Genomic DNA, 11,335 nt, shown 5'->3' with positions numbered 1-11,335 from the left:
ATATAGACAATATAGCACGGTAGTCAAGAAGACAGGTAGGACTTCAAACTACCTAAAACCCCCAGAGACCCCATGACAATAAAGTGTAGTGATTAAGTACACACATCTTGGAATCAGAAAGACCTGGTTTTGAATCCAAGATCTACCTCTCATCACTGTGTCCTTGAATAAGCTATATGACCTCTCTGAGTCAATTTCCTTACTTGTAAATAGGCACATTATTGCAGGTCTTAGAGGGTTATTGTACAGTGACAGATATACAATGGTGCCTCTAAACACTTGAAGTCCCGAATCCCTTGGGCCTGTAATGCAGCCTTATATCCTCTTTTACTGTGGTCAGCTTTCTCTCCTGTTCTCCACAGCCATTATTTCATACCTTTTCACGTTCCTGAAATCTGTGCCCACATCCCACCTCCAATGCTACTGAGGAAAAACAAAAGCCACTCCAAGTTGGGTGACCATATAATTTCTCATCCAGACTGAGACAGCTTTGAGAGTCAAAGGGGACGCTCTTATAACTTGATACCAAGACAATGAATATTGACCAAGATTGCTCCAGACAAGCTAGGACACGTAGTTACTTTAATCATTACAAAATTCCCTCAATTTCCAATCACCATGATAAAACAATCCTACCGATATCTGTGCTAATCCTTTCCTCCTCATCTCTCATTAGTGTGAAAAAGGCGTGGTCACCCTTCTCTCACTGAAAATCTCTCTGCTTATACTCTGGACCCAACATTCAGTGGCATAGGGCTGCAAACTTGAGTATCTGCAAACAATTCTACCTCCATTGGCCCATTTTTCCAGTCAGTTGTCTATTTGATTGTTTAATCTGTCAACATTTGCTAATTTCATCATTATTTCACGTGACATCTGTAGTAAACTTAAAGACCATTGCATATAAGGTTTATTGGATGAAGCATAAAATTCTTATATTTTATAGCTTCACTTAAAGTTATTTTAAGTTTGTTTCTTAGGCTGCTAGCTAACCAATTCAGAGTGTGTTGAAATGGCAAGAGTTTACTCCTGCCCTAAAGTACACAAAAAGATGATTACATGTAATTTGGTGGAATACTCCTTGCATTTATGTTACCAGTTAATCCTCCCGTAAGCAGTTTAGTTGTTCACACACTGCAAAGTATGTGGATTAGGGCAAAGCAAAGACTGTGTGGGAATTTATAAAGATCAGGAACACTAGTTGGCCCTGTTAAATCCAATTTTCTCTTCTTTATGACCAGCTTAGAATCAGAATATTGTCCCTGAAATAAACATTAGAGGCAATTGACCTAACTTATAAAAAAAAGAAAAGCAAATAGAGTTAAGTGACTTGCTTCAGATTATACAGCTAACAGGTGACAACACTAGGCTTAGGGTATAGATCTTCTGGCTTCCAGCCTATTGGACCATGTTTACAAAGCAATTCTATAAGCTCATCATTAGCTGGAAGGGTGTTCAGGGTGTTAGGAGCCACCAAGTGTAATAGGCACACAGGGAGTTTACATCCCTTTAAAGCCTGCACTCTGGTCTTACTTCCTATTTGGAGTGGTTAAACGTTCACATGCTCACATGCATGTTCAGCTTGAAGGTTAGGAGAGGGTTAAAGGTCAGAATCATGCACTTTGGTCATTTAGAAGCAAGACAATATCACAAGCTTTCACATTGGTATATACTCAGTTGCATCATCCACAACAGCAGTAACGAAGGCAAACATTCTTTGAGAGCATATGTGTGGCAGGTACCAGACTGGTCACTGGAGATAGAAAGGGTAGCCCAGGTTTGGTGTCTGCCCTCAGTGAGTTCACAGTGTAGCTAGTGATAGTTGGTTTGTGTCTGCAGAATGTTCCCTGAGCTAAAGAATACATAATTGGAGGTCAGCCTTTTTTATATCCCTTTCCCCCTTTCTCCAATTTTGTATTCAATCCTGTTTCTAAATGTGGGATGGGCATTCAAGAACTACTTTAATCTTATTAGCCTTTTTGGAAGTCCTGAGGCATCTTTCAGTGAACAAAAGCCATTGGTGTAAGCAGACAGATTTCTTAACACTGACTCGTTAACGGGGTAGCCACACTCTTTTCTGGTTTCCTCAACATCTCTGGCAACCTGAGGTTTCGGAGTGTTCCTAAAGTCTCTAGGTTCTTGTTTTCATCTCTGTTAGCATCTAAGGATAAAAGGTATGGGGGTGTTTCTAGACCCCACTCTTACCTGATTCTGGTTTCTTATGATCTGCTCTGCTCTTGAGTGTCTGGACTGCATCCTCTGCTGCATTTGCCCTGGCTTGGGCCGTATTTTCTGACTCACAGCTCCCTATCAGCACTAATATTTTGATTGGGCTCACTCACCCTGTTGCACAGAGTAAAGTATCAAAAAGCACCTATACTGCCTCAAAAGAAATGCTAAACAATAAATTATTTAAGAAAAAGAAAATAGAGAAATATGTTGCAGTGTAGTTTTTGGAAGAAAGGCATAGGGCAAGTAAGGGAGTGGTTCCTAGTAATAACTATAGTTAGTATTTGCTCTGCTTTTTTTACCTTAATTCTGCTAAGTTATCATATCAAATATTTTCAAAAGTGATGATAACTAATGAGGGCAGAGGAGCAGGGTGGAGCCTGGGAATTTTATTTACTTCGATGACTTGGTGCCTCTTGCCTCTGTCCTCCTTGGCATTTCAGGTCTTCAAGGATTGAAAACAATACTTAAGAGAACTTGGCTACTGTGTTCAGATAATATGTAACAATATTTTTAATTGAAGCAATATAATTGATAATGGTTGTAATTAAACAGAGACAATTAAAGGAGGAACCAAACACTTTGGCTTCTGCAATCTAGGTTAGGTATCTTTAAGAGTTACTGGTCTGTGTAGATTTTTGCTAAGGTTGGAAGCCCACCATGTTTACCTGGAGGCCTTCAGGCTGACTCTCCACTCGTTAAGGGGAATCTAAGTGAACACTGGCTGCAAACCCAGATCAGAGGGCTCTTAGATGGCCCTGTTGAGAAATTTTAGCAAAGGTGGACTAAATTAAAAGACCTAGGTTCCTTCTGGACTTACAGATCAAGGATATGGAAATTTTTACAGCATCTTAGACTAGAGAGGATTCCATGAAGTATTTCTGGGCCCATGGCTGTTCTGTGCAGTCTCTGAAGCAGTCCATAGCCACTGGCTTATGTATACAATTATTAGGAGAGAGGAGTGGTGAATGATCTAAGGGGATCCAAATGGCAAGGGACCAAATCATAATAGTTTTTAAAAAAACCCACTGCCCAAAATAGTTGCTAACATTTATTAGCTACTGTATTTGTGTGATGTTATTCAATCATTACCATACCCTTTAAGGGATGAATACTATTATTTCCCCTAATTTTTAGATGAGGAAACTAAAAAATATTAATTACTTGATAGAAAATGGAATTTTTCTTTTTGTCACATTCAGACTGCTTGAATGACTCAAAGTAAAAAGGCGGACATTACTGTTTAAATGTCTTTTTTTTATTATGGTAACAATAGGCAAAAAGTTTTAGATCTGCAAGACTCCCTTTGATTTTATGGTGGGAAATCAAAAACCCTGCAATACTCATTTGTCCAAGATCATGCAAGTAGTAAATGGCAGAACTAAGAGTAAAACTCATGTTTTTTGACAAATAAGGCAAAGTCCTTTTCACTAACTTCTTGATGTCAGCATTAACAAGGTTATGAAAGTGGTTGGAAGCCTGCAATCATACAGTAACCAGAAATTTGCTACCACCTAGTGGGTCAATTGAGTAATTTATATTTTCAAAAGCAGTTTCAGATATTGCATATTGATCAGTATAAACACACACACACACACAAACACACAAAGAAAGAAAATACTGTTGTCAAAGAATATGGGGTGAATAGAGATTGTGAAGGTTCTGTAGTCTATTGCCAACATTTTGCAGATGGGAGCGTTTGAGTGTGAAGAATTGACTGGCTTCTCCAAGGTCACACAATAAATATAATGGTGGCAAAACTGGGAGTAAAACTCCAGTCTCTTCATTTTTGGTTCAGTGTTCTTTTTCTCTGGTACTCCATAAATAAGAAAGAAAAGGTTCTTTCAATTAATGGAATCCAAAATCAAAGTATTTGCCTGAAGTATTTTGAGGCTTTCAGCACACATAATATCATTCAACTTTTTTTTTTTTACAGTTTGAAACAGAAATTTATTCTCAGAATAATGCACAAAAGCAAGGTTGAGGCTACTGTTGAGAGGCTTCGCTCCCCTTCCTCTTACTCCTCCCCCTCCTCTCTGAATACCAGGGAGAACACAGTTGAAGGAAACATGCAATCACAAGCAATGATCAACTCTAAAGACAAAAAGGTTTGGTCCAAAAGAACTCAACATAATTAATCCAATGACTGTGAAGAGCTTCACTGAGTAGGATTATATTGCAGACGTAGTGTTTCCACAGGGTGGCTCTTCAGTGCACCAGCGGGGCCTGCTTGAGGGAGATGAGGACTGAACACATGCGGGAGACGTCTTTGGCCTGCTTGCTAGACTTGGGGTTAAAGTCACACAGCCGGGCCACCCGTTCCCACTCAGTGCCTGGGGATGACTCGTCAATGTCATTTACAAAGGCTTCTTCTGCTGCCCTGTTGTTTGCTTGTGTTTTCTGTAGCTGCTCATCCTGTCTTGCATACCACTCTTCTAGCTCCTTTATTGCCTTTTCTTTCCACTCTGCTTCTTGCTTCCGAGAATTGGCATCAAGGGCTTCCAAGCGTTCCATTTGCTCTTCTCTCCATTTGCGGATACTTTCAGGCTCTGACTGCAATAGATCCACTTGTGAAATAGCTGCGTAACTGTCTGTTGGACCATTACTTTCCTGGTAGTATTCACCATTCATTACTCCATCAACAGCATCCGGACACCCGGCGGCTCGCCATGCCGCTGGGGCCCGGGGGCGCCGCGGTCCAGGATGGCGAAGGCCTCGTCGTTCTCGATGCCCGCAATTTCGCTCTCCTGCTGCACCAAGAAGGCCGCCGCCGGGTCTTCTTTGCCGGCGCCAGCCACTCCACTCCCCAGCGTGGGACCACCAGGGGCGCCAAAAGGGGCGCCGAATGGATCCAGCTCAGCCATGGCGGGCAATTCAACCGCACGGACACCAACGGTGAGAGAAAAACCAACCGACCCACCGACACCACGCCCGGTAGCCACCGCTGTGGTGCTGACTGGGAGAGGAAGACAAGCGGGCTCATTCAACTTTTTATTTTGGCAGTCAAATCTTGGTTATATTAGTGGAAAGGAAAATGTTTGTATGTAATAGGAACATATGTCTATATATCCATATTTATATACACTTATGTTTATATACCTATACTTACAATTATACCTATACTTATATACCTACACTCAGAGTGCTCCTAAAGTTGCTATGTTCTTGTTTACATTCCTGTTAGCATTTAAGCATAAAAGATATAGGATGTTTCTTGATGCTGTATCCTTAGATACTAACAGGGATGAAAACAAGAACTTAGCGACTTTAGGAGCACTCCAAGAGCGGAGGCTGCCAGAGGTGTTGAGGAAACCAGAAAACAGTATAGCTGATAATAGTTTTCAGGGGTCACGCCCAAGATGGCCGAATAGGAGCAGCTCCAGCCTCCAGCTTCCAGCGAGAGTGACACAGAAGATGGGTGATTTCTGCATTTTCAACTGAGGTACCAGGTTCATCTCACTGGGTTGTGTTGGACAGTTGGCGCTGGTCCCCCGGTGCAGCCCGACCAGCAAGAGCTGAAGCAGGGCAAGGCATCACCTCACCTGGGAAGCACAAGGGGGAAGGGAATCCCTTTTCCTAGCCAAAGGAAATGGAGACACACAACCTGGAAAATCGGGTAACTCCCACCCTAATATTGCACTTTACCAAGGGTCTTAGTAAACGGCACACGAGGAGATTATATCCTATGCCTGGCCCAGAGGGTCCCATGCCCGCGGAGCCTCCCCTATTGCTAGCACAGCAGTCTGAGATCTAACTGCAAGGCAGCAGCAAGGCTGGGGGAGGGACACCTGCCATTGCTGAGGCTTAAGTAGGTAAACAAAGCTGCCAGGAAGCTTGAATTGGGTGGAGCCCACCACAGCTCAAGGAGGCTGGGCTTCCTCTGTAGACTTCTCCTCTGGGGACACGGCATAGGTTAACAAAAAGCAGCAGAAATGCCCCTGTCTGACAGCTTTGAAGAGAGCAGTAGATCTCCCAGCATGGAGGTTGAGATCTGATAATGGACAGACTGCCAACTCAAGTGGGTCCCTGACCCCTGAGTAGCCTAACTGGAAGACATCCCCCACTAGGAGCAGACCAACCCCTGACACCTCACATGGCAGGGTACACACCTGAGACAAAGCTTCCAGAGCAAGAATCAGACAGCAACACTCGCTGTTCAGCAATATTCTATCTTCTGCAGCCTCCGCTGCTGATACCCAGGCAAACAGCGTCTGGAGTGGACCTCAAACAAACTTATAGCTGAGGGTCCTCACTGTTAGATGGAAAACTAACAAACAGAAAGGACACCCACACCAAAACCCCATCAGTCCATCACCATCATCAAGGACCAAAGGCAGATAAAACTACAAAGATGGGGAAAAAGCAGGGCAGAAAGGCCGGAAATTCAAAAAATCAGAGCACATCTCCCCTTCCAAAGGAATGCAGCTCATCACCAGCAATGGAACAAAGCTGGATGGAGAATGACTTTGACGAGTTGAGAGAAGAAGCCTTCAGTCGATCAAACTTCTGAGAGCTAAAGGAGGAACTATGTAACCAGTGCAAAGAAACTAAAAACCTTGAAAAAAGAATGGATGAATGAATAACTAGATTAATCATTGCAGGGAAGACCTTAAAAGAACTGATAGAGAGAAAACCATAACATGAGAACTACGTGACAAATGCACAAGCTTCAGTAAGTGACTCGATCAACTGGAAGAAAGAGTATCAGTGATTGAAGATCAAATGAATGAAATGCAGCGAGAAGAGGAGTGTAGAGAAAAAAGAGTAAAAAGAAGTGAACAAAGCCTCCAAGAAATATGGGATTATGTGAAAAGACCAAATCTACGTCTGATTGGTGTGCCTGAAAGTGACGGGGAAAATGGAACCAAGTTGGAAAACACTCTGCAGGATATCATCCAGGAGAACTTCCCCAACCTAGTAAGGCAGGCCAACATTCAAATTCAGGAAATAGAGAGAATGGGGAGAACAAAGATACTCCTCGAGAAGAGCAACTCCAATATACATAATTGTCAGATTCACCAAAGTTGAATTGAAGGAAAAAATGTTAAGGGCAGCCAGAGAGAAAGGTTGGGTTACCCACTAAGGGAAGCCCATCAGACTAACAGCAGATCTCTCAGCAGAAACTCTCCAAGCCAGAAGAGAGTGGGGGCCAATATTCAACATTCTTTTTTTTTTTTTTTTTGAGGCGGAGTCTTGCTCTGTCACCCGGACTGGAGTGCAGTGGCCGGATCTCAGCTCACTGCAAGCTCCACCTCCCGGGTTTACGCCATTCTCCTGCCTCAGCCTCCCGAGTAGCTGAGACTACAGGCGCCCGCCACCTCGCCCAGCTAGTTTTTTTTGTATTTTTAGTAGAAACGGGGTTTCACCGTGTTAGCCAGGATGGTCTCGATCTCCTGACCTCGTGATCCGCCCATCTCAGCCTCCCAAAGTGCTGGGATTACAGGCTTGAGCCACTGCGCCCGGCTCAACATTCTTAAAGAAAACAATTTTCAACCCAGAATTTCATATCCAGTCAAACTAAGCTTCCTAAGTGAAGGAGAAATAAAATCCTTTACAGACAAGCAAATGCTTAGAGATTTTGTCACCACCAGACCTGCCCTACAAGAGCTCCTGAAGGAAGCACTAAACATGGAAAGGAATAACAGGTACCACCATTGCAAAACCATGTCAAAATGTAAACACCATCGATGCTAGGAAGAAACTGCAACAACTAGTGGGCAAAATAACTAGCTAGTATCATAATGACAGGATCCAGTTCACACATAACATTATTAACCTTAAATGTAAATGGACTAAATGGTCCAATTAAAAGACACAGACTGGCAAATAGGATAAAGAGTCAAGACCCATCAGTTTGCTGTATTCAGGAGACCCATCTCCCATGCAGAGACACACATAGGTTCAAAATAAAAGGATGGAGGAAGATATACCAAGCAAATGGAAAGCAAAAAAAAGCAGGGATTGCAGTCCTAGTCTCTGATAAAACAGACTTTAAACCATCAAAGATCAAAAGAGACAAAGAAGGCCATTACGTAATAGTAAAGGGATCAATTCATCAGGAAGGGCTAACTATCCTAAATATATATGCACCCAATACAGGAGCACCCAGATTCATAAAGCAAGTCCTTAGAGACTTACAAAGAGACTTAGACTCCCATACAATAATAATGGGAGACTTTAACACCCTACTGTCAACATTAGACAGATCAACGAGACAGGAAGTAACAAGGATATCCAGGAATTGAACTCAACTTTGCACCAAGTAGACCTAATAGACATCTACAGAACTTTGCACCCAAAATCAACAGAATATATATTCTTCTCAGTACCACATAGCACTTATTCCAAAATTGACCATAGTTGGAAGTAAAGCACTCCTCAGCAAATGTATAATTTCTGTAAACAGAAATTATAACAAACTGTCTCTCAGACCACAGTGCAATCAAACTAGAACTCAGGACTAAGAAACTCAATCAAAACCGCTTAACTACATGGAAACTGAACAACCTGCTCCTGAATGACTACTGGGTACATAACGAAATAAAGACAGAAATAAAGATGTTCTTTGAAACCAATGAGAAGAAAGATACAACATACCAGAATCTCTGGGACACATTTAAAGCAGTGTGTAGAGGCAAATTTATAGCACTAAACACCCACAAGAGAAACCAGGAAAGATCTAAAATTGATGCCCTAATATCACAATTAAAAGAACTAGAGAAGCAAGAGCAAACACATTCCAAAGCTAGCAGAAGGCAAGAAATAACTAAGATCAGAGCAGAACTGGAGGAGATAGAGATACAAAAAACCCTTTAAAAAATCAATGAGTCCAGGAGCTGGTTTTTTTGAAAAGATCAACAAAATTGATAGACCACTAGCAAGACTAATAAAGATGAAAAAAGAGAAGAATCAAATAGATGCAATAAAAAATGATAAAGAGGATATCACCACTGACCCCACAGAAATACAAACTACCATCAGAGAATACTATAAACACCTCTGCACAAATAAACTAGAAAATCTAGAAGAAATGGATAATTTCTTGGATACTTGCACTCTCCCAAGACTAAACCAGTTGAATCCCTGAATAGACCAATAGCAGGCTCTGAAATTGAGGCAATAATTAGTAGCCTACCCACCAAAAAAAGTCCAGGACCAGACAGATTCACAGTTGAATTCTACCAAAGGTACAAGGAGGAGCTGGCACCATTCCTTCTGAAACTATTCCAATCAATAGAAAAAGAGGGAATCCTCCCTAACTCATTTTATGAGGCCAATATCATCCTGATACCAAAGCCTGAAAGAGACACAACAAAAAAAGAGAATTTTAGACCCATATCCCTGATGAGCATTGATACAAAAATCCTCAATAAATACTGGTAAACCGAATCCAGCAGCACATCAAAAAGCTTATCCACCATGATCAAGTGGGCTTCATCCCTGGGATGCAAGGCTGGTTCAACATACGAAAATCAATAACCATAATCCAGCATATAAACAGAACCAAAGACAAAAACTACATGATTATCTCAACAGATGCAGAAAAGGCCTTTGACAAAATTCAACAGCCCTTCATGCTAAAAACTCTCAATATATTCGGTATTGATGGAACGTATCTCAAAATAATAAGAGCTATTTATGACAAACCCACAGCCAATATCATATTGAATGGGCAAAAACTGGAAGTGTTTCCTTTGAAAACTGGCACAAGACAGGGATGCCCTCTCTCCCCACTCCTATTAAACATAGTATTGGAAGTTCTGGCTAGGGCAATCAGGCAAGAGAAAGAAATAAAGGGTATTCAGTTAGGAAAAGAGGAAGTCTAATTGTCCCTGTTTGCAGATGACATGATTGTATATTTAGAAAACCCCATTGTCTCAGCCCAAAATCTCCTTAAGCTGATAAGCAACTTCAGCAAAGTCTCAGGATACAAAATCAGTGTGCAAAAATCACAAGCATTCTTATACACCAGTAACAGACAGACAGAGAGCGAAATCATGAATGAACTCCCATTCACAATAGCTTCAAAGAGAATAAAATACCTAGGAATCCAACTTACAAGGGATGTAAAGGACCTCTTCAAGGAGAACTACAAACCACTGCTCAATGAAATAAAAGAGGATACAAACAAATGGAAGAACATACCATGCTCATGGATAGGAAGAATCAATATTGTGAAAATGGCCATACTGCCCAAGGTAATTTATAGATTCAATGCCATCCCCATTAAGCTACCAATGACTTTCTTCACAGAACTGGAAAAACCTGCTTTAAAGTTCATACGGAACTAAAAAGGACCCTGCATTGCCAAGACAATCTTAAGCAAAAGAACAAAGCTAGAGGCATCACTACCTGACTTCAAACCATACTACATGGCTACAGTAATCAAAACAGCATGGTACTGGTACCAAAACAGAGATAGACCAATGGAAGAGAGCAGAGCCCTCAGAAATAATACCACACATCTACAGCCATCTGATCTTTGGCAAACCTGACAAAAACAAGAAATAGGGAAAGGATTCCCTATTTAATAAATGGTGCTGGGAAAATTGGCTAGCCATAAGTAGAAAGTTGAAACTGGATCTTTTCCTTACTCCTTATACAAAAATTAATTCAAGATAGATTAGAGACTTAAATGTCAGACCTAAAACCATAAAAACCCTAGAAGAAAACCTAGGTAATACCATTTAGGACATAGGCATGGGCAAGGACTTCATGTCTAAAACACCAAAAGCAACGGCAACAAAAGCCAAAATTGACAAATGGGATCTAATTAAAATAAAGAGCTTCTGCACAGCAAAAGAAACTACCATCAGAGTGAACAGACAACCTGCAGAATGGGAGAAAAGTTTTGCAATCTACTCATCCAACAAAGGGCTAATATACAGAACCTACAAAGAACTCAAACGAATTTACAAGAAAAAAACAAACAACCCCATCAAAAAGTGGGCAAAGGATATGAACAGACACTTCTCAAAAGAAGACATTCATACAGCCAACAGACACATGAGAAAATGCTTATCATCACTCACCATCAGAGAAATGCAAGTCAAAACTGCAACGAGATACCATCTCACACCAGTTAGAATGGCAATCATTAAAAAAT

General features: G+C 41.3%; 1 pseudogene across 1 annotated transcript; it reads right to left on the bottom strand.

Annotated features, from left to right (window-relative positions):
- Positions 1–4,149: 4,149 nt before the first annotated feature.
- Positions 4,150–5,093, bottom strand: LOC111524924 (annotated as a pseudogene). Its single transcript, XR_002725912.3, has one exon. The product of XR_002725912.3 is annotated as a clathrin light chain A pseudogene (transcript).
- Positions 5,094–11,335: the final 6,242 nt, after the last annotated feature.

The sequence above is a fragment of the Piliocolobus tephrosceles genome, chromosome 3 (assembly GCF_002776525.5).
Source record: "Piliocolobus tephrosceles isolate RC106 chromosome 3, ASM277652v3, whole genome shotgun sequence".
In the NCBI taxonomy this organism is placed as follows: domain Eukaryota; kingdom Metazoa; phylum Chordata; class Mammalia; order Primates; family Cercopithecidae; genus Piliocolobus; species Piliocolobus tephrosceles.
The sequence above is the reverse complement of the archived record's forward strand: the minus strand, read 5'-3'. Positions and strand labels throughout refer to the sequence as shown.